The sequence below is a fragment of the Diprion similis genome, chromosome 7 (assembly GCF_021155765.1).
Source record: "Diprion similis isolate iyDipSimi1 chromosome 7, iyDipSimi1.1, whole genome shotgun sequence".
NCBI lineage: Eukaryota > Metazoa > Arthropoda > Insecta > Hymenoptera > Diprionidae > Diprion > Diprion similis.
This window is the reverse complement of record NC_060111.1, coordinates 7128978-7154823: the sequence shown is the minus strand read 5'-3', so window position 1 is coordinate 7154823 and position 25846 is coordinate 7128978. Positions and strand designations below refer to the sequence as shown.

The window sequence follows — 25846 nt, the reverse complement described above, 5'->3', positions numbered from 1 at the left end:
AATTTATGCCCTGTCGGTTAGCAACTTTTCCGCAAAGCGCAAGCTTTTCCGTGTTTCAACGTGTAAATCGAACACTCGATGATGCCTGATGGACGAATTCACTGGCCTACGATCTCCGAGTGCTTCGTTTCGAACCTCGGATTACAATCCTTGAAAAAGCTTCAAGGACGAGTGATTCGATACAGTGAAAATCGAGACCCAGACCGGCGAGCATTCGTGTATGGTGTATGAAACGCAAGCTGAATTTTAGCTATCGAATTGCCGGATCGCGGAAAGGTTGGGTGGAAACGAGATCGAATTATTCGGGCATTCGTAACGTGAGATTTTTGTGTCGACGGGTAATTGCGAAAATCAGGTTAAGGAGGCTATTCGAATAATATACGTCAAATAATTATATTCCCGAGCTACGGAGATTATCTTTTCGATAATTTGAAATAAAGAAGAATCGCGGTATCGTCGATAAAATCAAGATCGAAAATTCAGTAAATTGGTTCTGATTTGAAAAAAGAAAAAAAAAAAAAAAAAAAAAAAACTCTTCAAAAGATTCGCCGAAACGACGCGGACATTTTTTATTTGTTTATTCATTTTATTTTTTATCACGTCGGCATCGTTGATCAACAAGTGACAATAGTAAATTCATTACTGAAAGAAAAAAAAAAAAAAAAAAAAAAAAAAAGAAACTACGTTTCAGCTACTTTGTGAAAAACAGTTTTCTCAGAATGAAATCGAACAAATCAGACGCTTTGAAACGATTTTCGAAGCAATGGTTTCCTGAGCATTCGTTTCTAATTTTATTATTCTCGGATATTGTATTTTTTTCAAAGGACATACCGATTTTTTATCTCCATATTGTCAAAGTTTAGACCCTTAAGAATAAGCGTCTAAGAGGATTTTTGTAAATTCAAATTCAAACCAACCCCAGTTTATCATTAACCAATAGAGCCTAGTATTCGTCATGTCAGTGAACAAATGAATATAGAAATATATAAATGAAAATAGAAATGTTCATCAGCAGTCGCGACAAGTTTGAAAGGATGAAATTCCTGTCAATTAAATTAAAGTTGGATGAAAAGAGCTTCTCGCGAGGTCGGCGTGACGTGTTTGAAAATTCCGATGGACAAACGGTGGCAGGTATCGATACTTTTAAGACAGTTCAGTAAAGAGGAATGAAAGCGAATCCAGCAGCGATTGTCTCCGATATCGCAGAGAAATTCCGACAATTCGACAATACAAAATCAGAAGCACGAAATAATCGAGAAAGTTTTAGTCAAAGTAAAGTTCGCACCGAAAGCGTCAGATGTGCCGAGAAAAACAACCCTGCAATGTTCGAATAATATATAGCTATATAGGTTTTCGATTCCGGACCAAAAGCTGCAGAGAATGTTTCAAGAATTTTAATACATCGAATGATCGGGCGAAGTTTCTGTCGAAATTCAAACCCATCCGAAGTCCGAACAGCGATTTCGACATTTTTAGTTTGGGGGTCAGTTTTCAGAAACTTCGAGCGTCGTTATCATTCGGTGTGAGGGACCTTTAATCTCCCGTGTGGAAATAAACCCAAGACAAAAGTAACGAAAAGCTAAATAATCTCAGACAACAATGAACGCAAACAAAAATAACCCAAGATAAAAATAATCCCAAAATAAAAATATCACAAGTCAAAAATAACTCAAACCAGAATAATCTAAAAGACGAAAATAATCAAGGCCATTAATAACCCAAGGAAAAATAATAATCCAAGATAAAATGATCCCAAACTAAAATAATCGAAGACAAAAATAAATCACATACCTGTGAAAAAAAAATTGATCAAACATTGAATTGTTGCGAATGAAATTAAATTGTATGAAATTAAATTTGAAATTTTTATATTTTTATATCGGGTTATTTTTTTTTTTAGATTAGTATATCTGGAAAATTTGGATCTTGTGCTTCGATTCGACCCCGCAGATTTTCCGTTAATAAATCTATAGGGGTGGAAATCTTTGTCTTTTCGTTATGACGATCACTGGGGAATCGACTACTGTGATGGAAAACCAAGTAGATATCAAAATGGTGGTAAGGGTGTTAGAAAAGGTAGGAAATCAGTTGGGGACGATTCGGTGAAACAGCATCTGTGCTTTAGTGTCTCAGCTTCTTTGACACATGGCGTTCCGTCGCTTCGTCGCTTCGTCAGACGTGAGAACGAAAACGGTACAGTATTCTGTATGTGTAAATGAAATAGAGATATTGGCCGAAAAGAAGAGTTTACATAAAAACTGGCAGGAACGTCAAAAAGCCTCTGGAATCGCAGGATTCGGTTCACCCAGCGGAGAAATCCTTATTCTCAACGAATTCATCCGACTGCAGTATAACTGATCGATCCAATTTTTCCCGTCACACTATCAAACCCTTTTCCTCTTCACTGCACATTTCACCCCTCTCTTTCCCAAGCATATTACAACCTAAAAAACACACTTTCCCCGTCAAGAAATTATCGCTCAAAGTTATGGGGTCACGTTAAGTGAAACGAGACTTAATGAATTCGAATCTGAGCTTTCTATACACGCGTTTAGAAAAGGGATTCTAATATATCTACCGCGTTTCCACATTTCTACGGAACATGGACGACGACATAAGCAAAGTAGGTTAATAAGGTAAAAATTTTAGGGCCTTCGATTCTCGGACGAAAAATATCTAGTTTCTCTTTAACAAAAAACGAAACAGAGGAAAATAAGAATAAAATGATCAACGTGGAATGCGGGTCTTCGTCCCGTCCCGTCGTCCTGGCATAGCCTTACTTAACTTCTTTGTACCGGTAACTCGATTCGACTTCTGACTTTACTCAATTTCAAACTAAATTGGATTTAGCGTGTTTTTCTTTTCTCGGTGTCAAGCTGATTACGCGCAGCCCCGCTTTTGCCGTCCCAATGGAGCCACCCTTCTTCTCCTTAGATCTCATCCCCTACTCCCACCCACCATCTTCTATGATAATCTCCTTCCTTGACGCAACTAACATTCCAATGCAGCAGCAGCCTCCGCGATGAACTTGTCAGTGAAAGCTAACGGTTTAAGAAAATGGTCACGCAATACACGCGAGAGCGTCTCGCCTTATCCTCCGTGTTTTTTACACGTATTTCGATTAAATTTCATTCGTTATCCGCTGCTTGTTTCTTTTTTTTTTTCTTTTTTTTTTTTTGGATTTCTTCGACAGTGTTCGAATTTTCTACAATTTTTCAAAACGATTTTATTCATCGACACGATTTAAAATACTGACAAATAGAGAATCGGATATAAAAATTTTTAAGCTCAGAGCCGGAGTGGGAAAGATTTTTCCTTCTTCTGCTTACTTTAAAAAAGAACATCGAAACAATTAGCAGCTCGTCCTGCTGGATAATGATTCTGAAGAAGACAAATATCCGGACGAGCTTGTTTAATAATCCCTTGGACGATAAAATCGTGGTCGGGAAAATATTTCACAAGCGTTAAAATCAATTTATAATACGTTATCTAAACTTATAATATACAAACGTGAATATAGATTTATTAACGAAAATCAATCTTGCGGTTAAAAATCACTAGTCATGTCACGTCAAATTTGATTTGAAAAAAAGATTTAAAAACAGCGAAGCTGCGTGAGTAAAGAGAGAGATTATTTATTGACATAATTTCAAAGACATGGCGTCATTTTTTCATTTCTTTCTTATACATCAGAGAATCTATATTCATTAACTAACGCACCTTGTTAACAAGGATTCGTGAAAATTTCTTCGTGGCGCGAAGAAAAGATAAGAAAATAAAAGGAAAAAAAAACAACAAGAATAATAATAATCAAGTAGCAGCGCGATTGCTTCGAATGTATAATCAACAACCAATGTCCGTAATTGTATTGTTAATCTTTTTAGTATATTTTAAAACTTTTCTCTCTCTTCGCTCCACTTCAAAGCGATAGTGGGATAATTATAAATGCAGTTTGATCGACTCGTGCAGTCAGAAGCTTTGTTCAAAATTTTTCGCAGTAATCTTTAATTTCACATTTCCGACAGTTATATTTGCATTCAGACTCAACAGCCAGCCAGCCAGCCGACACAGCTTTGAACAACCGGTAGGTAGACTGGATATTCTAGGTAATGAATTTAAACGACGACGGACGGTGAAATTTTGCAAAAAATTGCGCAAATTTATACGCTCCGAGTTTCCTTGCTTATTGCAAAATCTAAACCGTAGTATAATACGGTCTATGAAAATAACAGGTTACTGTTGGCTTTTCATTTGTCGCGTGATACCGTGACTGTAACCGCAACGCGGTCTAGAATACTATATATTTTATACATATATATTATGGTGGCGCAAAAAAACCGACTAATTTTTTTTTTTTTTTTCGACTCTCGTGTGACAAAATGTTAGTTTTTGATGTTTTAAGAGCCCACTCCAAAGGACAGCTCGAAAAAAAATTTTCAAGAGGTCGCTTCACATTTTTTAAAACGTCAGAAATCGTCAAAAATCGATTTTTTTTTATTTTTAATTTTTTTTCTCGTTACGGTATAATTTTATAGACAAAAAAAAAAAAATAAGTTTCCGAAAGTTTCAGTTCAAAATTTGAATTTTGAAAGGTCGTTCATAATTTTTTTTCAATTTTTTGATGCATTTCTTTAGATCTTTTCGAGCGACCATTTAATGTTCATATTAAAATTTCATAAATTTTTTTTCTTCAATTTGGTAAGAAATAATCGATAACAATACACCACGACATGAATTAAAAATCAAACACAAATTCTGAAAATATAATTTTTTCAATTCAACTTTTTAACGATTTTTGACATTTTTAAAAATTTGGAGCGATCTCTTAAATTTTTTTTTTTGAGCTGTCCTTTGGAGTGTGCTCTTAAAACATCAAAAACTAACATTTTGTCACACGACTCAACAAAAAAAAAAAAAAACAGTCGGTTTTTTTTGCGCCACCCTAATATATATATATATATGTCTGAGTGAGTCTCTTCGCTTCCGAAATCCAGAAGCTAATTGCCGGGTAAGTGTGCAGACTGAGTAAATTTACGCTTTGCGCGAGGCGGCGCTGCAGTTGTGCAAATTGCGAATGCTGAGGGCTTCGCCATCATGGGCGGGCACTTACGCAGCAGGCACTTAGCTGGTAAGCCCGCAGCGATGATTTTCTGGCGTCGCGTTGCGTCGCGTCGCGCGGATCGACCGTGCAATTACATTTTATATTATATCTACTTAGGTATGCCTACACTGACTATTATGCAGGATTTTCGTCATTCTTAAGGCGCTACAAAAGCTGAAAAGTAATTAACGAGCGGTGTAATATTCTCGCCGCGGAAAGAGCGGAAAGAGCGGAAAGAAAGTAGAGAAGACCTTTGAAACCCTGTAAAATGTCCGCTAAAGCGCGCGGACTTTGCTTGCTTAGCTATTCAACAGCTGTCCGTACATTAAGGATATTTTTCTTTATTCATGCTAAGAAGAAGATGCCTACCGATGACCTTTAAACGACACACTTTCCCACTCACGATAGGCTGACCTTACTCGAACTCGCGTATCCACGTCGTTGAGAAGATCGGCGAGATTCGAGATTTATTACCTCAGATGACGTCGTGATTATAGAAGGGAGAAAAATATTTCGCGCTATTTATAGGTACAACCGATTTTCTGCGATACGCTAACGCGTTTTTCTCGAAACTACATTTTTCAAATTTGCTGCAGATTTGATTCTTATTACAGCTTATTTTATATACGATTCTCCGTACCACGAACCTCAGGTTGTCCGATTGAATAAAAAATGTAATTTTGGCAGGCCAAAAATTATAAAATTTTCACGCAAAATTTCAAAATTTTTTTCAAAACTCCGGTATTTTGTTAAATTACAATTTTTTTTTCATGATCGAGGGTCATAGTACGAGTAATACCTTCTAGTTTAATAAAATTTTTGGTTTTCTTTATTTCAAGCACTGTGAATCGTCGCTATCACTGCAGCAGTGAGGGGACTTCTCTTGAAGCCTTGGAAGATTGCGAATAACTAGCTGAATTTTCAATTTTTTGGTTCAAAAATTTTAACATGTATTTATTATCTATCCACAAATATATCCTTAAAACATTAAAATATTCCATGCAGTAGTTTTCTTTTAAAAAATTCCCAAAAATCACCTTTTTTCATGTGGTGACACACTAGTTCGCTACACGTTAAAAGTTAAAACGTATAAAAATATCTAAAAATACATAAAATATATAAAAAAAATCTATATGTGACAAGAATGTTTCCCCGATCTACGGTGTAGGTTGCAAGTATTATCGAAATGTCAGGAAAATATCAGAGCGTTGAGAAGACAGACGTGGGCCGCAACCACGAGTAGGAAAATGAATAATTCTGCCAGTGGCAGAAAAAAGTATCCTTATTTCTGATAAACTACAGCTGTGCAAAAATTGCTAGCAACGCGCGTGTGGAGATTAAAAACTGCCGCGAACTCTTGCCAGTCTGCAGAGTTCAATTAAAAAAAAAACTCCACGTGGAATTATGCATATAATTACGTACATTTACTTTCTCCTTGTGCTAAACGTAAAGCTTCGATCGATTAAGCGAGACGAAAAAAAAGTTGGGATGCAATATTTATTGCATAATTTTGTCGCCTTACAGCAGCCTCCAATAAGTTGGTAAAAAAAAGCTTAATTCGCTCTTCGAAAATTCATCAAAGGTGTATCGTGAATAAAACAGCAACTCGAGTACTCGATCGTTCGGATTTTCGGTGACATTATTCCTAGATTCGCCAACGTTTCACCGAGTCAAAGGATCGTTTGTTCAAAAACCAAAAGCTCAATCGCGATTTTTCACACGCTGTTCAAGTACCAAAAGATTGGGAAAGAAATACTTTTTTTCAATTGTCATAAACGACTTTGAAGGAACTATCATTTAAAAATATGATTATCTCTTATTTTATTACGGTCAAATAAATTTAACACAATTCTATAAACGTGAAATAACGATTTGTTCCTTAATGTGAATCGTTCAAATAACGTCACCCTACTAACTTGAAAATAAAGGATTTTCCCATTATTATTGAAAATCATTCGTCGGTGAAACGTCAGCGACGACGAATCGTTAGACAAACTTGAATCTTATTTTCACCGTTTGAAAAGCGTCTCGTGTCGTTAAGGCGACAAATGAATTATAGCTAACTCGGAAGGCTGTTGCATGTAAATAAATAAACGATTACACATAAATATATGTATATACATATATATATCTACAAATGAGCATAATCAAACTTTCACAACTGGAAATTCTGACGACGTGTTGGGTTCTTGGCAAAACCGGTTTACAAAAAGAGTGTCATCACATTTGAGATGAGGAATCTCAACGTTCTCTACGCTACAGAGTTGAACGCCCATCTTGTCACGCGTATCAAGAGGCATTCAATTCGCGCATATAAATAATTCAAACATTCGGCGGAGCTGTAATTGGGTTAAAAACAAATTTGGAAATAGGCTTTATGAGTTATGTTTATTCATCGATTTTCTTGTCTGCCATTTTAAGTGTATAAGCAACATCTTTTCGACAGTCCGAGTGACGCCGATAAACCAGAATATTTGTGGCCACTGATCGAAGTCGCGGCTGCAAATTTCCAACTGATTAGAATTTCGAAATGTCGGTATTAGCCCTGCGTTTAATGAATATTCAGAACTCGGCCTTAAAACGAACGCTTTCAGCTGCGGCAAAACATCAGCTAAAAATCTGTATAATATTGAGTATATATATTAGTGTTTCGAAGAAATTTTTTTTTTTTTCTCAAATGTGCATCAAAATTTCGAGGGAGCATCTTAAATGGAATATCTCAGTCAAATATGAGCTCTTAATATTGACATTTGGAGTTGCCAGCTTTATTGTTTCCATTTAAATATAACAGGTAAAGTATATCGAAAACTTTTTGAATTCTTTTCTCGTAATCAACTCGACTTTTAAACTATCTGAGTAAGGATTCTTACAGGAAATTTTATGCTGTATAAAAAGTTACTGAGATAGAATTTTCCTAATTCTAACAGATCAAGAGATATTTGTCTGTAAACGTTGAATTAGATTGAATATCTCTCAATCGAATCGTTAGGAAAATTCTATCTCAGTACTTTTTTATACAGCGTAAAATTTCCGATAACAATCTATATTTAGATAGTTTATAAGCCAAGCCGTTGGTGAGAAAAAAAAATTCTAAAATTATCCGATTGTTTAACGTTTTATTTAAATAAGAAAAAAAAAATAGCCGTCTCTGAATATCAATACTAAGAGTGAATCAAGTTGAATTTTATTAAAAAAGCTTACCCGAAACCCCCAAATTTCGGATGAGATAATTTTCCAAAAATTGAATTGATCACGAAAATGAACATTGATGAACAATAATTGAAAATTGTTCCAACAATAGTTACAACATATTTGGTATCAAGTTATACTTTATCAAAGAAAGATATTGCACATTATTTTGTAAGTAAAAAATTAATTCCCCGCAATTTTGTGTAAACAAAGACATAATTGTTAATGAAATCTTGGGATTAAAACGCGGGAGAATGAAGCGACGTTTCTGTCGCCTGCATGAAGCCTTCGAGAGTAGGTATAACTGTACTTTTCCTTGATTTGAATTTCGCGCTGTTTTTATACCTTTTTACCGTACATCTAGAAAGATTCTTTGAATAAAATTCAACTCATTCAATCTCAGTTTAATTCGTTGAATCCAAAGATAATTATTTCTTGCTTTGACAAACGTTGTTGCGTTGCTTGTTTTTTTCTTTCTCTTTTTCTTCGTATCCAAACCGTACGATTTAACTCGCATATCTAGACACAACGGGACTTGCGCGATCTGATCGAATCAAGTCCTCGCGGTATATAAAGTACACCTCATTCCACCCACCTGCCAATTAAAGGCCAGATTATTACACGGCTATAAACTACTCTACAATTAATCGTATCATCGTTATACCCTGCGTCATGCGTCAGGACTAAGAAGACGACACCGAGCGTCGCAGATCACGAGTCGCATGCACGACAAGTCACGCCTTGGAGTCCGTTTATACCCGTGACTACTAACGGGAGCTGTGCAGAAATTGTTTATCGCCGAGGTTCAGGCTCCCCACTTCGCCCATCTCCCAGCGTAATTTCATCATCCCAGCATCCGCACGTCCTCGAGAGATAACGGAAACAATGAGCCGCGACCGGCCAAAGCACACAACGCAACGGAAGCAACGACGACCAGCCTTCCAACCTTCGGTGCAGACTGCAGTTTGTTTTCACGGCACTTGTAGCCGAGCAAAAGCACCTCTTGCGGTCACTTTTGCGCCGATCGTCATCGACCACGTGCCCGAAAATACAGTTAGGATCATAGTCGCAGTCTCATTCTGCTCGTGGTAGTAGTGGTAGTGGTAGTGGTAGTGGTGGTGGTTCGGTCGCCATGAAATGCCATTGAGGCATGTGATACCGGTATCACTTACGAGCGAAAGGAAGTGCGCTGAATCCGTTTCCGGTGATCCAACTGTTCTCCACACGGTTGTAATAAGATTGTCGAATACTTGACGGAAGCCGCAATCGTCACGGTTGATAGTAATTTTCGAGAATGGTAGAATGGAAGTTAATATTGTCTTCTTTAGGTATTCTCCATCATGGTTGTAGATGTTGGAATGTCAGTCTCGAAAGATAATGGATTCACAGTATTTTTGGAAGGAATCGTAACTCTGTCTACCAAGTTGAGTGCAATGAGTTTACAAACGGAGGGTTAAAATGCTGGAATGTACTGTCCCACCTGAATTCCAATTCCAACGAACCGTCAACCGATCATCGACCCTGTCAAGGTGGCCAGTCGTTCACTGATCCGATCGCAACCCGAAGGAAAGACGAAAGTGGATAAGGTGACTACGCTACAGTGAACGAAAAGTCACAGAGTGACCAAACTACGAAAGTTTATACCTAAGTGTACACAATGCATAAGTGTATACAATGGAAAAGGTGACTTTAAGATGGCTGTTTAGTAGGGTGGCGCAAAAAAACTGACTATTTTTTTTTTTTTTTTTTTCGAGTCTTCTGTGACAAAATGTTAGTTTTTGATGCGTTAAGAGCCCATTTCAAAGGACAGTTCAAAAAAAAAAAATTTAAGAGATCGCTCCACATTTTTTAAAACGTCAGAAATCGTCAAAAGTCGATTATTTTTTTTTTTTAATTTTTTTCTCGTTACGGTATAATTTTATAGATAAAAAAAGAAATAAGTTACCGAAAGTTTCAGTTCAAAATTTGATCTTTGAAAGATCGCTCATAATTTTTTTTCAATTTTTTGGTGCATTTCTTCAGATCTTTTCGAGCGACCTTTTAATATTCATGTTAAAATTTTGTAAATTTTTTTACTTCAATTTAGTAAGAAAGAATCTATAACAATACACCACGACATGAATTAAAAATCAAACAAAATACTGAAAATACAATTTTTTAAATTTAATTTTTTGACGATTTTTGACATTTTTAAAAATTTGGAACGACCTCTTAAAATAATTTTTTTGAGCTGTCCTTTGGAATGGGCTCTTAAAACATGAAAAACTAACATTTTGTCACACGAGACTCGAAAAAAAAATAAAAAATAGTCGGTTTTTTTTCGCCACCCTACTGTTCAGTCACTTGTGGTGACATTACAAGCGTTCATTGACTGCTGTACTTGTCCAATCACTGTCTACCGAAAACTCGGAATTTATCGGAGTGAAATTTACTCTGAAATTCAAGCTGTCTCCTTAGATATATGTTGTTTCAGTGCGTACTCGAAAGAGTTCAACCAAGACTTTCGACCACGAATGAAACGATGATCCGGTATCCAATGACCGATGACACAGTTGTAGGTACACTAACCGATTATGTCACATGAAAAAGCACGATAACCAGAAGCGGTTTGAAGATGACATTTTAAGTGTCTGGATAGTATTCAGTAACGACTCACCTTTCGCTCAGGATTCTTGAAGTTTCATCGATTCATCCGAACACATTCCATTCCACTCGGTAAGCCGATGGGATCGTGTTACTACCGCGACAACGCGATGTTCTCAATTCGCACGCACAGAATAATCGACCCACAAACAAGTAAGTAGAAATGAGGAAGGAAAACAGCACGAAATCGCACAATAGCAGATTCCTCCTTTTTCAATTATCTTTCACTTTTGTTTCCTTCACACCTATGATTCGACAGATCGTAATAACCCGGAACGATCACTTATCGCGAGTTCTGTTTACTCACAGAGTGTAGGTGATAGTACGCGAAGTGACCTAACGAATCGAGGAACGAGCGGACGAGCTCGCTCGACAACGATCGCGGACCGACTGAGGCTCCTCCGATTGAGTACAAACAAACCGCCTCTTTCCTCTCCTCTCCTCTCTCCTCTCTCTTCTCCTCTCCTCTCCTTTCCACCCGCGCAGCTCGCTCAGGCCTCATCCTCCTCGTCCATCTCTCTCTATCCTCTTGCTCTGGCATCTACTGGACGAGTAGCAATTACTAGATGTACGTGCACCACGTAGGATGAGGGCCATCAGGGTGAAAGGACGCGTTGGTTCGAAGGGCCAATTTTGCATAGCATCGAATGGATTGCAGAAAGTTGCACAAAAGTTTGCCTAAGGCGAGTCTCCGATACTAGAGAGTAAGTGAGTGAGTGAGTGAGTGAGTGAGACGGAGCTGGGAGAAAATTGTTTTCTCAAAATCCTTAACAAGCCCAACAATGCCTTCATCACGCGGACTCCAAAACCACGCTCACCACGAGTCTAGAGCGTGCGGCCTACGTTGAAAACTTTGAAATTCTAAGGGGGAAGGAAACGCGCGACGGATCCCGCGTACGGAATTCCTAATGATTACGGATCGAACATTTTCCTTCTTCAGCGTAAAAAAAAAAAAAAAAACCCATTTTTTTTTGTGAATTTTTTTTTAAAGTATGGATTGAGCAAATTTATTGAAACCTTTTGTACATTATTAAGCATACTTTTAACAATATTTATACGGACTTTGAAAAAGTAGTTTTGAAAAAAACGCGTCCGTGTTCACTGCCATTTACAAACTACTTGACCGATTCATTCCAAACTTGGTATACATTTTCTACATATAAAATACCTCCCCCCAACGTTTGGTTAAAAAATTTTCTTCAACATTAGGGGGTTTCCCACCCAGAAAATGGCGGAATTTTTGCATGGAAAATAACAGTTTACACTTTAGATGGCCACCAAAAATTTTTAAATGAAAAAAAAAAAAAAAAATCGTAGAACGTTGAGGGGAGGATTTGATAATACTTTGACTAAATTTTAATGGTTTTTGATTTCAGATAATATCCAACCGGGATATAGTAAACACCGCAAATGATTTTTTTTCTAATACGTTCTGGGGAAAACTCCGTCACCGGCTTGTTTTGCAATATTTCTGCATAAAAAAATTACAGAATATTGTTAAAAGTATGCCTAACAATTTACAAAAGGTTTCAATAAATTTACTCAATCCATACTTTCAAAAAAAAAAATTCACAAAAAAAGTGTTTTTTTTTTTACGCTGAAACCCTTACCTCCTCACTCCTCCCTAACCCCATGAAGAAAGTATCTGTAGTCTGTAGATATTTCGTGTTTTTCTTCTCGGTGTTGCATGATAATACTCGTACACGTTTTCGGAAGATGAAGAAGAAGAAGCCGAAGGAGCAGGATGAAAAAATATTGTCCAACGTCTTCACCTAATACCCACTTTATCCCCCCCCCCCCCCCCGCGACGACGCGCGACGACGTGATGAATTGCGCCGTGCGTTTGTCGTTCGTTTAAATTTCAACGGCACCGACCTGCGCATGGATGATGACGGGCATCACGCATTTAGGCTCCGGGCGATAATTTGTCACTGGATGGATATTAACGAGACCAGGACCGATAACGATGAGACTCGTGTTGTTGGAGTCTAGGTTAAACAGGTCGTTCGTTCAAGACGAATGAACAACAACAAGCATAATGCACACTTTTCACTACAATTTCCTCCCGGACGAATCGACCTTGCCTTAAACGCGACCTCCGACGCCCTGTTGACCTCACTCACCTCATCCGTAGCCGGAACTCACTATTTATAGTTCTTAGGGTCGATCGTTCGTTGAACTGGGTCAATCAATGACGATAAGAGTCACCTGGACGATATCTCGTTAATTATCTCGTTTGTGTATCGAATTCCGATTGATCATCGGACGAATATATATATATAATATATATATATATATATATATATACAATACATACAATAAACGAAGCAAGTATCGATACATGACAGCCAATAAATTCACCATAAATTGTGAAGTCGTTTTGCTTTTTGGAAAAAAAAAAAAAAGAATTGACAAAATTAGAGAATTAAAAAAAAAAAGAAAAAATCTTACGCCACGTGCTTGATTAAGGGGCAACAGTTAATGGATATGGTATTCTGCCAATTTGTTAATTTCTTTTCTCGCATCAACTCGACGACACTTTCATTCTACCTACGAAAGTTTAATCTCTTATCGAGTGAACTTCATACTCAATGTTATCATCCGCTGAGCTGGGATAGTGTTTCACGTAGGCGGATCCGTCGCGTAATGGTGGTGGTGGTGGTATCGAATTTCCGAATCGTTATCTCTGACGCGGTGCAGTGGTTTCAGATTAATTTACAATTACGATAGACTATGTATGCATTAGAGTGTTTCGGAAGAAAATAATCAACCATTTTCCGCGGTGGGATTCTGTGGAAAGATTGTTCGGATTGAAAGAAAGATTCGTTGGATAAAAGAAATAGCTCGTTTGAATTTCGAAGTTTTTTTTCATCGTTTGAATTTGTGGAGAAACACATTGTAGCATTTCAATTTCTTATTTCTTTTCTGACATTTATATTTAATCCAAAGAATCTTGTTATCCTAAATTAAAAGTTCTTATGTAATTATAACTATTTCACGTGATTGATGAGTTAATAATGAAAAGTTTGTCAAACAGACTTCTCAAACGTCAACTGAATACTTGATTTTACAATTCTGGGTCTTCTTTGCGACGTAAATTGACATCTTGGATTGATGTAAGCGATAGAAAAGTAAATTTCATTCACGATTCTGCATGAAATTCAAAGAAGTGTATAAAAATGAAAAATCAATCGAGCGCGATTTTTCACACAAGGTAGAACGCTCGTCTTTTTACAGAATCTTTCCTTTGACCTGAAAAAACTTTTCACGGTGATACGCCACGGTGGAAAATTGTTGATAATTTTTTTTTCCGAAACACCCCAATGTACATGCATAGGTACATATTTTCGAGACTGATCGTAATATTCACTCAAACATAAAAGAAAAATAAAGAAAAAGAATTTCTTTTCTCATCTTTTCTCGAATTCTTCTCCCTCCCCTTTTTCGTACTACAATCGTTATGTGTTGCAGAGCAAAGTTCGACTGTATCAACTTGTCGTTGAGCTTGCGTGCCAATCGCATTCCACGGTCTTGTCGTGAGAAACTTTACTCTGGCCCAATAAGAAGGAGAAAGAAATAGAAAAGAGGATGAATAATAATATGATCGACAAGAGAGAGAGAGAGAGAGAGAAGAAGAGAGCGAGAGAAATCAGAAAAATTCTTGTATTATACATATTATATATACATGACATATCTTTTACTCAAAGTACTTATGTCTGAATTTGGGAAAACGAATTAAAAATCAAATAATACAAAAAGCGACTTTTCTATTACCTACATCCGTTATTTTATAACAATGACGTATACGAATAACAAATACGTCAAGCCTTCATTGACGAATTTATTCAAGTATATAAAGTAATTCTAATAAACAGTAAGTTAAACTTGGCGCCGTTTGTGATAACATATTAAGCTATAAACAATTCTTTCAACAGCTGTGCACAAATTTTACAACGCCAATTATTATTATTAATCGATATGATAATATCTCTCTTGTATGGAAAACATGATACAAGCTCAAAGTAATTGCTTTATATCAAACGAATTGTGTGAACTGACAAAATAAAGAAATAGGGAAAAAAAATTAAAAAAAACATACGTGCTTCGACGACGAATAAATTACACTTGTCTTTATACTATCCACCTGATTATACTGATTTTGTTCACGAGTGTATTGATATTAATACAAACTGCGAATACACGGAATCCAGACCGTGTCATGCTGCGAAGTACAATTCACAGTTTATTGTAAGTTTTTTGTCGTTCCATTTACAGGTTACAACAGACGCAAGAATTCCAGACGGGGAAAAAGATCGAGTAAGTGAAAAATTTGTATATAATATATCGTGGTTTTAAATTCCTCAATTATCGAGTTTACGTATATATATTAGGATGCTTCATTTGAAACGGACATTTTTTTTTTTTTCGTTGACACATAAAAATTTTGTTCCTTCTATCGAAAAAGAAATTCCCTGAAAATTTGAGCCCTTAATCTTAATTTTAAGTGGTTCCTCTCGATCGATGTATATTTCCCATTTAAATAACATGTAATTCATGATTTTTTTAATTTAAATTAACATAGCTCCGTTTGATTTCATGCTATTTCATTGCGATTAGTCAGAATTTGTAGTATATTAGTGACTCTTTGAAAGTACACACTAACATTTTTGTGTACTTGAACCCGTCTCATCGGTGTCGGTCTCGAAAGCCCAATTTTCTTAAAAATTGTTATATTTTCGTACTTATCAACAAAACAGTTGAAGTTATAAAAAAAATGTCAAAGAATAATTTGTAGGAAATAAAATTTCCTACAAAAATAGCTCTGTATGGATTTTTTGAGGTGCGTAGTCCAAAAGGTATAGACAGTTTAATATATTAAAATCCCCAAAAAAATATGAAATTTCATATGAAATACCGATGAGACAGGTTCAAGTACAAAAAAATGTTAGTGGGTACTTTCAAAGAATCACTAATATACTACAAATTTTAACTAATCGCAATGAAATACCATGAAATCAAACGGAGCTATGTTAATTTAAATTAAAAAAATCATGAATTACATGTTATTTAAATGGGAAATATACATCGATCGAGAGGAACCACTTAAAATTAAGATTACGGGCTCAAATTTTCAGGGAATTTCTTTTTCGATAGAAGGAACAAAATTATTATGTGTCAGCGAAAAAAAAAAATGTTCGTTTCAAATGAAGCACCCTAATATATATATATATATATATATATATATATATATATATATATATATATATATATAAACTTAAAGCATGTTTAAAATAACAATATTTGAACAATATTTTATGAAATATACATAGAAAAGTTTTGAGAAATACGTATCTTCGTCGTCTGAAATCATAAAAACCTAATAATTTCTGTTTAAAAAGGTGAGCACAGCTCGTTATCGGAAGTGAATTTTTTTTTCCTCCTATCACAATTTATTTTACAAGGCAACACGTGTGCTTGACTTTACCGAAAATCGTACCGTTTTTCTTACAACTCGAAATAAACGAATGAAATTTTTCTTTTTTCCATTAAAATCCATTGTTTAATCGCGAACTATAATTAATAAAGTAATTCTTTTATCATGTTAAGAACAAAAATTAGACAAAACATGTCTCCTTTTGCCCTCAAAAAACCCATGTAACCAATCAACTGAAAACTTGCAGTGAATCAAACAAAACGATTCAATATTGACGCTAACAATAAATATAGTTATTTAATTCTACCTGATTATCTTGTAATTCGAACAATATTTGCACCGTTATATTGCTACGACATCTATATCTTACAACAATTTTTTATCAACTATAAAATATGAAGATTTCTATCAGCGAATGCAGCACGTAATACCAAAGATTTATAATCAGAACATCGCACGCCGATTGCAATCTACGGGGAAGCTCCTGATTTTTGCTTTTTTTGTTGCTGTTTCTTTGTCTTTTTTCTTCTTCTTCTTCTTCTCGTCCGGCGAAGTAAGTTTTTCGCCGTATTTTTTTTGTTTTTTTTTCTTCTTCTTCTTCTTCTTTTTGCATTTTGTGCGGGTGTATAAAAATCTCATAGCACCGCCGTGAATTTTGATTAGATCTGGGCGCGGCGGTTTTGTATGTACCGCCTTAAAACGTGCAGTGGTGGTGAGGCATTGTTCTCGAATTTCAAATCTCGCTGCTGCTGCTGCTGCTGCTGCTACTGCTGGTCGCATTGAATATTCACTACTGTTTCATATTTGCTTGAATAAATCTGTAATTAATTACATTTCAAGAATTTTACGGCAGGCTCCTCCTCTGTAAGCTGCAATACGTTGTTATCGTATTTAATGTAGAATTTGTAAACCCGGTGAAATTTTATTGTGTATCAATGAATTAGTGACAAATATTTTTACCGCTAAAATTCAAGTCGATATATATATATATATATATATATATATATTCTTTCATTACATTTTAACAGCCACGTGACACCTTTTTTTTTTTTTTTTTTTTTTGTTTTTTTTCTTATTGACATTAACGAATTCCCAAACCAACATCAAATCATCGTACAATATATACAGCATAATTTTTTTTTTTTATCTAGAACTTATATTTTTCCAGTTGATTTGCAAAAATGAAAATACTTGAAAACTGTGTATACTGAAAAACGAAAGAATCAAAAAAAAAGAAAAACAAACAGATATACGTTTCAAACGGATATCTGCAATCTTACACCTTTGACATCCGAGTTTGAGTTTCCGAAGTGGCGAAGCTAAGGAAGGAAGAAGAGACTGCAGGGCGCGGTTTATGGGGAGGAAGGAATCCGGTCTGATTGGGTGGAGTGAGTGAGAATAGGTGAAAAAAGGTAGATTTTTTCGGCCCACTCGTCGGTGGCGAGGGCCATATAAGTATTACAGATCGAATAAACTTCTGATCGGATAAGGATAATACGTTACGGTTGAGCCTTGGGGGAGGGAAAAAGAGGGATGGAGAGGGATGGAGAGGGAGGGAGGGAGAGAGACGGAGTCGAGGGTAACTCGCGGAAAAGGCTCGCCGGTATTTCGGCTCCCCCATTATTTCCACTCCCCGGCGTTGCCGGGCTGCTGGTATAAGTATAGGCGGGTACAATTCGCGATTTATAGGCGTCCATTTTCCCCGGGACGCCGTTGGAATGATTGTACAAACTATCCGGGCTGCCTATACTTTTTCTTATTTTTATTCTTATTCGTATTCTTCTACGCTCTTCCTTTCTTATTCCCGCCCCCTTTTTCATCTTATACTTACAAACACCGACGTAAATTTATTATTTAGAACCAATTCGACGTCCGGAATATAAGATTATAAGACCGAGAAGAAAAGAGGACCACGTATTTTCTCTACATCACGCCTCTTGTGATATATATAATATATATTTGGGTGGCGCAAAAAAACTGACTATTTTTTTTTTTCTTTTTCTTTTTTTCCCGAGTCTCGTGTGGCAAAATGTTAGTTTTTGATGTTTTAAGAGACCGCTCCAAAGGACAGTTAAGAAAAAAAAATTTAAGAGGTCGCTCCACATTTTTTAAAACGTCAGAAATCGTCGAAATCGATTTTTTTTTTTTCAATTCTTTTTCTCGTTACGGTGTAATTTTATAGACAAATAAAAAAATAAGTTTCCGAAAGTTTCAGTTCAAAATTTGAATTTTGAAAGGTCGCTCATAATTTTTTTACAATTTTTTGGTACATTTCTTTAGATCTTTTCGAACGACCTTTTAATATTCATATTAAAATTTCATAAATTTTTTTTTCTTCAATTCAGTAAGAAAGAATCGATAACAATATACCACGACATGAATTAAAAATCAAACAAAATACTGAATATATAATTTTTTTTAATTTAATTTTTTGACGATTTTTTACATTTAAAAAAATTTGGAGCGACCTCTTAAAATTTTTTTTTCAGCTGCCTTTTGGAGTGGGCTTTTAAAGCATCAAAAACTAATCATTTCTTCTGGACAGGAAAAAGTATAAATTAGTAAAGTTGGTGTTAAAAGTTGTGAAAAAATATATTAAGCTGCTGAATTTTCAGTAGTATCAGGGTAAGAATTTGAATAAATTTCTATTAACAATTGTAATAAACTTAAAATTATTAATGAAATGAATATTCTCATAGATCCAGAATCCAATAGATCGTAGGTATATGTAATACGTTTCTGAATATAATACGACAGTGCATTCGCCTACTGATGCAACGATGAAATATATGTATACACACACACACATATATACGTATCTTACATATGCATATACAATATACATACATATATACATATATACATACAGATAGGACAGAACAGCTGATACGTGCAGACAACATTGTTTCCGTTGAAACGCGGAGTGCTGAGGTGGTAGGTAATTATCGGCGTTGGTTGATCGCGAATTACTTCCGGACGTTTGGCACGACTATTTGTAGAAATCAGGATAGGATATTCCTAGCTGGGAAAATTCGAAATTCAATTTGGCGTGCAATAATGGCGTACACACGTATCAAATATACGGGAAAATTATAGGCATTACCCTTGGGTATAAAACGTGCACGTAATTGTCAACTAGATTGATGATCATTACTATCTGACGAAATTGACGATATATAGTTGATTAATTTATATTATATACATATATATATATATATATATATATATATATATATATATATATATATATATATACATAAAATTATACGACGACGACGACGACGAGGACGCTCTTGAAATTATATTACCTAGGGAAACCGATGCCGGATGAAACATATTCTCTCTCTCTTTCTCTTTCAACGTACGTAGAGTCGACCGTCGGTTTATTGTCCCGGGTATTAGCTGAAAGGTAATTAGCCAGAGCTGTAAATTAGCATTCATAACCAATTCTCTTGGTGCGCACGGGTGCCTTGTACCAAAACTCTTGACATTGTGTGTATTTATGTGGCACGATATGCACGACGCAAAACCAACTGCTATTTGTTATACGCACCGTACGCTACTGGTTGCACAATGTTTATAGGACTAGGAGTTTGCTGCCTGTATCTATCCTAGATCGCTCAAATTTGTCATCGATTAGTCGATTAGTCGATGAATAAATTAAATGAAACCAACTGCTTACACCCCCATCCCCTCCCTCGCTCACTCACTCTCTTTCTCCCTTGTTTCTATTTTTCTTTCTCTTACCCATACTAACCTATATTAAGTTAATTTTCGTTCTTATGCCGTTTCTCAATTTCTTTGATTTATTCTTATCTTCTTTCTTTTCTATGTCTTCACTATTATATTACAGGTACGTCATTGTTGTCCAATAACTGTAAGTGTTGCCAAAGGCTTGTCACGGCATAATAAAATTAATCAATCTCTCGATCTCTCTCTCTCTCTCTCTTTCTTTTCCTCAGTCCTGTAATAAGTGCATATATTTTTATTTTAAAAAAATTTTTTTAATCGTTGCGGTATAATTTTATAGACAAAAGAAAAATAAGTTTCCGAAAGTTTCATTTCAAAATTTGAATTTTGAAAGGTCGCTCATAATTTTTTTTCAATTTTTTGGTACATTTCTTTAAATCTTTTTGAGCGACCTTTAAATATTCATATTAAAATTTCATCAGTTTTTTCTTTAATTTAGTAAGAAAGAATCGATAACAATACACCACGACATGAATTAAAAATCAAACAAAATAATGAAAATACAATTTTTTTAATTTAATTTTTTGACGATTTTTGACATATTAAAAAAAATGTGGAGCGACCTCTTAAAATTTTTTTTTTCAGCTGTCCTTTGGAGTGGGTTCTTAAAACATCAAAAACTAACATTTTGTCACACGAGACTGAGAAAAAAAGAAAATAGTCGGTTTTTTTGCGCCACCTTAATATACATATATTATAATACTTAGAATATAATCAAAAATTGGGGCGACTGGCTTTTAGTCAGGCTTTGAAATTGTCGAGTTATACCAACGCAGGCCTCGATTTCGCAACGTCCGGAACTTTTGGAACGAAAAGAGGAGCTTTTGATGCAGGAAAAGTGACTCGGTAGGAGGAATTTAACTCATCCGAGATACCGGAGAGAACGGTAGTAAAAGTTTCCCGCTTTTCCGCGGCTTCCTCGACATTCCGTTTAAAATCCGGACGAGGAGACCCAGTACGGGAAAAAACCGAGCCAGTGACACTTGTTCTACACTGATTCCACATCCGATGAACGAGTCAAGCTAGAGTAGCTTGAGCTTTAATCGGTGGTTCGATGTTCGAAAAAGTGGTTTTCTTTTACGGATTTCACGTGACGGGTAGCTTTTATGACGAAGCATCAAACCTGCAATCTTAACGTCTTTTGGAACCGTAAGAAACCATGACTCTGTGGAGTCCGTGTGATGACAAATGAAACGTAGAGTGGAACCTCGATTATGCGAACCATGAGTTGATTTATCTGAACGCTCAATTATCCGAAAGGCGGCTCAGGAAATGAAATTTTGTTCGGTAATATAAATTGTTGCTTTCTTCAATTGATAATAGATAGATGAGTGTATAAAACCAAAGTAATATGTAAAATAATTGTTCGATGTTTGAAAAAGGTTCAATATGTATTTGGGGGTTTAACAGGGGCTGTTTAACGATCTAAATTTATGGTGTATAGATTTTTCCACCTTAAGATAAAAATTGCATTTTGACTTTCCGAATTAGGTTCCGTTCCAAATGGTTCGTATAACCAAGGTTCTACTGTAGTGAGATAAACGTGTGTGAAGATTGCAATGAATTCGCGAACTCGATAAAACTACGAAGTGTTGAAAACTGTTTTCATTCTCATTCTTGAAGACTCTGCGTGGCTGTCGATGAATTATGATCATCTTCGTGATTAACGGTGATAATATACCTAATAATATCTTGGAAACCCTGAGTTGTTGAAATCGCAAAACCACTTTGAAAAGCAGTAACTTCAAAGTCGTTTAAAATCACTTGAAATCACGTGTGATCGGTTAAAATCTATCCTCCTCGGTATAAAGTAAACAAAATTGTGGTACGAGGTACCTAATACTTTCAGGTACAGTATTGAATAATGATAAATAATACGGTCGATCGGTCACGACGTCGTGAGGGTTTATACACGACGGTGAAGAAACGGACAGGTGAACACCCCGCGGAATTGGGAAGGGTATAAGGAAGACGTATCGCTGGAAAGATCGAGCGAGAAGACATCTCACCGGCATGGCTCTCGTTTTGCTCCGATTTCTCGGAAAGGAGACCAAGAAAAACGAAAAGGACGTTGGAGGTCATCGTTACGTTTTACGGCAAATTTGGTAAAAATTATTCACTACCATCGCAAGGCGGGTTGTTTTTTTTTTTTTTTTTTTTTTTTTTTGTTTCTTTCATCTTTTTCTTTCTTTCTTTCTTTCTTTCTTTTTATACCCACCGAGACGAATAAGGGATCGGGCAAAGCGGGCGCAACGAATCCCTTGAGATTCACCGTGTGAATTAAGCTCGGCAATATCACGCGATTAACTTGGTAATCCTAGTTTGTTGTCTGGGGAGAACTCGGCGGCTCATCCCGGCGCCGGTTTCTGTCTTAGACCGCAATCCTCCTGGGTGAAGAACAGCTGGAGCATCGCCGAGTGCAGGACCATGGAAGCAAGGCTTTGGGGTGTGGAACAGGGATGGAAAATAAGACGGAGGTCGGAAAGATGTAGGAACGATTATAACGAGACTTACCGACACTTACCGACACTTACCGACATAGCAGTGAGATGGTATGTTATAGCACATTAATTTCCCGCGAGTTGACGGTTGAAAAATTAGGTGCAATTGCAAAAAAACTATTTGCAATTTGATTTTGAAAAAGCTAGTGAAATGATCTGTTAATTTTAATTATTGGGATTCTTTGAATAGAATTTATCTCCGTAAAATTATTTTTTCCTCTTTTCTTTTCTTTTGCGATCAGTTAAATATCGATACTTTGTTTGACGGTGATACGTGATTCAATTTATCAGCGACGAAGCTGTTTGCGAGCATCGCGATTTATCATGGCGAGCGACCATTTTTACTGTCTGCAGGTTTTGGCTCGGCTATATTAGCGGGGCTGATCAATGCTGCGCGTTATACCTGCCGAGGAGTAAATCAGAGGGCAATTTTGCCCGTTTTCATTTAGCGATCCCCGCAGGAGCTGCGAGAGAGATTCTCTACCGTGGCCTCGAGGCCGAGGGCACCAGGCGTCAGGTCGTTTCTTCCCCCGAAAGCCAGCCTAGGCCTCCATTTGTTTTCGGAACAAGAATATACGCGGCGGCCGCCATGACAAACGACTCAAGTTATCTCGGTATCCTTCCGCGTATTTTCACGGTCTCAAGAAGTCCACCATCACCTCCCTGCAGCCTCCGATCGTCTCTAAGCTTCTCAAGTCTTTACAGGAATTTTCTTTCCCTAAGCCAGAAAAAAGGATGTCTGAATAATCTCACGGAATTCCCCGACGAGGCGCGAGGAGGCTTTTAGTTTTCCGTTGGAGTTCAGAAATCAAATTTGACGATGCTTTTTGCCATGACGATGTAAAACGGTTCTATTGACAAATCATTGTGATTATTCGGCAAGATATTTTTCGTTTCTTTGACATAACACGAATCAAATTTTCTTGTCAATTGCAGCTATAGTTTCTTGGTATTGAAAATTGTTGAGCATCTTCAATTATAGAGTCGTTTTTTCGAAAAAATTTCATCACAATTTCAAATTTTTCGACCTTATTCCTGTCCGAAATATCGAATTTAAAAAGTTCCGGAAGAACCAAATTCTGAATTTTTTAGAAATCAAACTTTGATGAAGTATCAAAGTTCCGAAATTGTGAAAATGAGAAAATTTAAATTAATCTGCAGGCCTCAACGTGAATATCCGTCTTATGAGAGACCATTTTTGACGCTCGTTTCAAAATTTGCTGGCAACGTTTAGCTTTTAAGCGGGATAAGGTAATTTTCGTTTTCCCCTAAGTCAATGAAAGCAGTTTGAGAATGTAGCAAATCCTGCTTGGCGTTGGAGTTGATCGCGTGATTTGAACTCAGGCTACAACTCCACCCTCGACATCGTACCCAAAATCCTTGATAAGCCTTTTTCAACAGATCGGCGACGCGAGGCTTGCGAGAGGGATTGATATCGCGACGGCTAATTTATATTCACTTGAGTTTGCGATAAATTTGCATACGTTAATACGTCGCGGATATAAAGTATACGAGAAAAGGTATCAAAACGCCCGGAGAGCATTTCCAAAATCTGCCAGGGAGAGAGAAAGAGAAAGACAAAGAAAAAAAGAGAGAGGGAAGGTGAGAGAGTGAAAAAACGAAAACGGAATCCTAAAAAGTGTTTCGGAACCGCGAGCTTTACCAACAGTAGCAGCTAAAAGCCCGAAAACAAAGCCTCGTTATTACTTACCACGCGATTCAAAAGCGAATCGATCGGCGGCTGAGCCACGAGTTCAGCCAATTTCTCACCGAATTATACATACGTGGTAATATATAATAAACATCGTGCGTACCTAAGTATACAAACTATCGAGCAAGCATTAATTTGCCAGTGAAGTCGAGTTACAATGCCTGGTTTACTTCCGTGGCCGGGAAATCCCGTCTTATTTCTTTTCAAATACTTTAATCGCGACAATCAACTGACGTTCAATTTTATTTTCCGAAATCATAAATTGATGGCGCAAATTGTGAATTTCTCGATGACTAAAACCAATCGCTATACGGTTATACACTACAAGTTTATTTTTACGGCTTGGGGATTGAAAAGTCCACTTTTTGTGGCAGTTTTCGTTCCGTAAAGTGACGATTTATACGGCACCGAACAAAGTTGCGGAATAAAGTCTTTATTCCGCAGTTTTGATGCGCAGTTCGAAGTGCGCAGCCCAAACTGCCGAACAAATTAGCTTCGTCGAACAGATCGCGACATAACCTCACTCTTCGTATTGCTTTTCAATGCCCATAGCGTAAAAAATATTGTATGTAGCATGCCCGTAAACCGTTTTTTGGCTCGGATAATTTCAGTACTCGCTTCCGGCTCGCTTCCGGCTTGCCTTCAGCTCATCCTGAAATCTTTATCCTTGCCAAAAAAACAGGCGGTTTACGGGCATGCAACATAAATAGCTATTTTTGGTAATTTTAGAACCAAGGATCAAACTAACATAACCAAAAAAAGTCAATAATTGGGCGCGAATTTCGGGAAGAACATGGTTATTCCAAGTGGTGCGAGAGAATGAACGCCCGATTCAATATAGAGAAAGAGAGGAGTTCATCTCTTTAAATGCTACACGGATCGGAGCCTTGTTTTAATATTCGAAAGCACTCAATCTTCGGCTCCAACGCTTTCCCATTCTCCAGAAGGACGAGGGAGCTTCTTGCCTGCTCGCAGCCAGCCTGACGATCAACTCCGCGCCCCCTCAAACCCCCACACGATGATCGGGACACCAATAATTCTCCCCCACCGCCCCCGGCGCGATTCAAACTCCGAGTCTCTCCCCTGCCTCCGCTCTTTTTTCCCTCTTTCTCAAGTGCCGTAAGGACGAGCATCGCGTCTGATCGTGAGGGTGGCTGCAGAATTATGTATAGATATATTAGGGTCCTTAAACAATCATTTTTGAATTTAAACCGGCTAACTTCGCATTTGGCTCCAAATAATTCCAAAATGATTTCGTATTTTGATCAGATTTTTATCTCAACTCTAACCCGTGCATTAAATCTACCAGATTTTGATAAAATTTGATAGGAGTGGGTTCCTTGAGTACCTGATCACGAATCTGAAAATTTTAAATGGCGGATCCAATATGATCAACCAGAATCCAAAAAATCGCCCGAATTTGGTGAAACTCGTTGCTGTGAAGTTTCCAAGGTCGCTGATTACGAATCTGCATTCAAAACTGCAAAATTTGAAATAGCAGATCCAATATGACGGAT

General features: G+C 36.7%; 1 long non-coding RNA gene across 1 annotated transcript in view; it reads right to left on the bottom strand.

Moving 5' to 3' along the window:
* The window catches only part of LOC124408052, a 67998-nt gene extending 56693 nt beyond the window's left edge, over nucleotides 1-11305 (bottom strand). Inside the window, exon 1 of the long non-coding RNA XR_006929390.1 lies at nucleotides 10947-11305. This is a non-coding gene — a long non-coding RNA (uncharacterized LOC124408052). The remainder of the gene's footprint in view (nucleotides 1-10946) is intronic.
* Between the last annotated feature and the right edge of the window lie 14541 nt (nucleotides 11306-25846).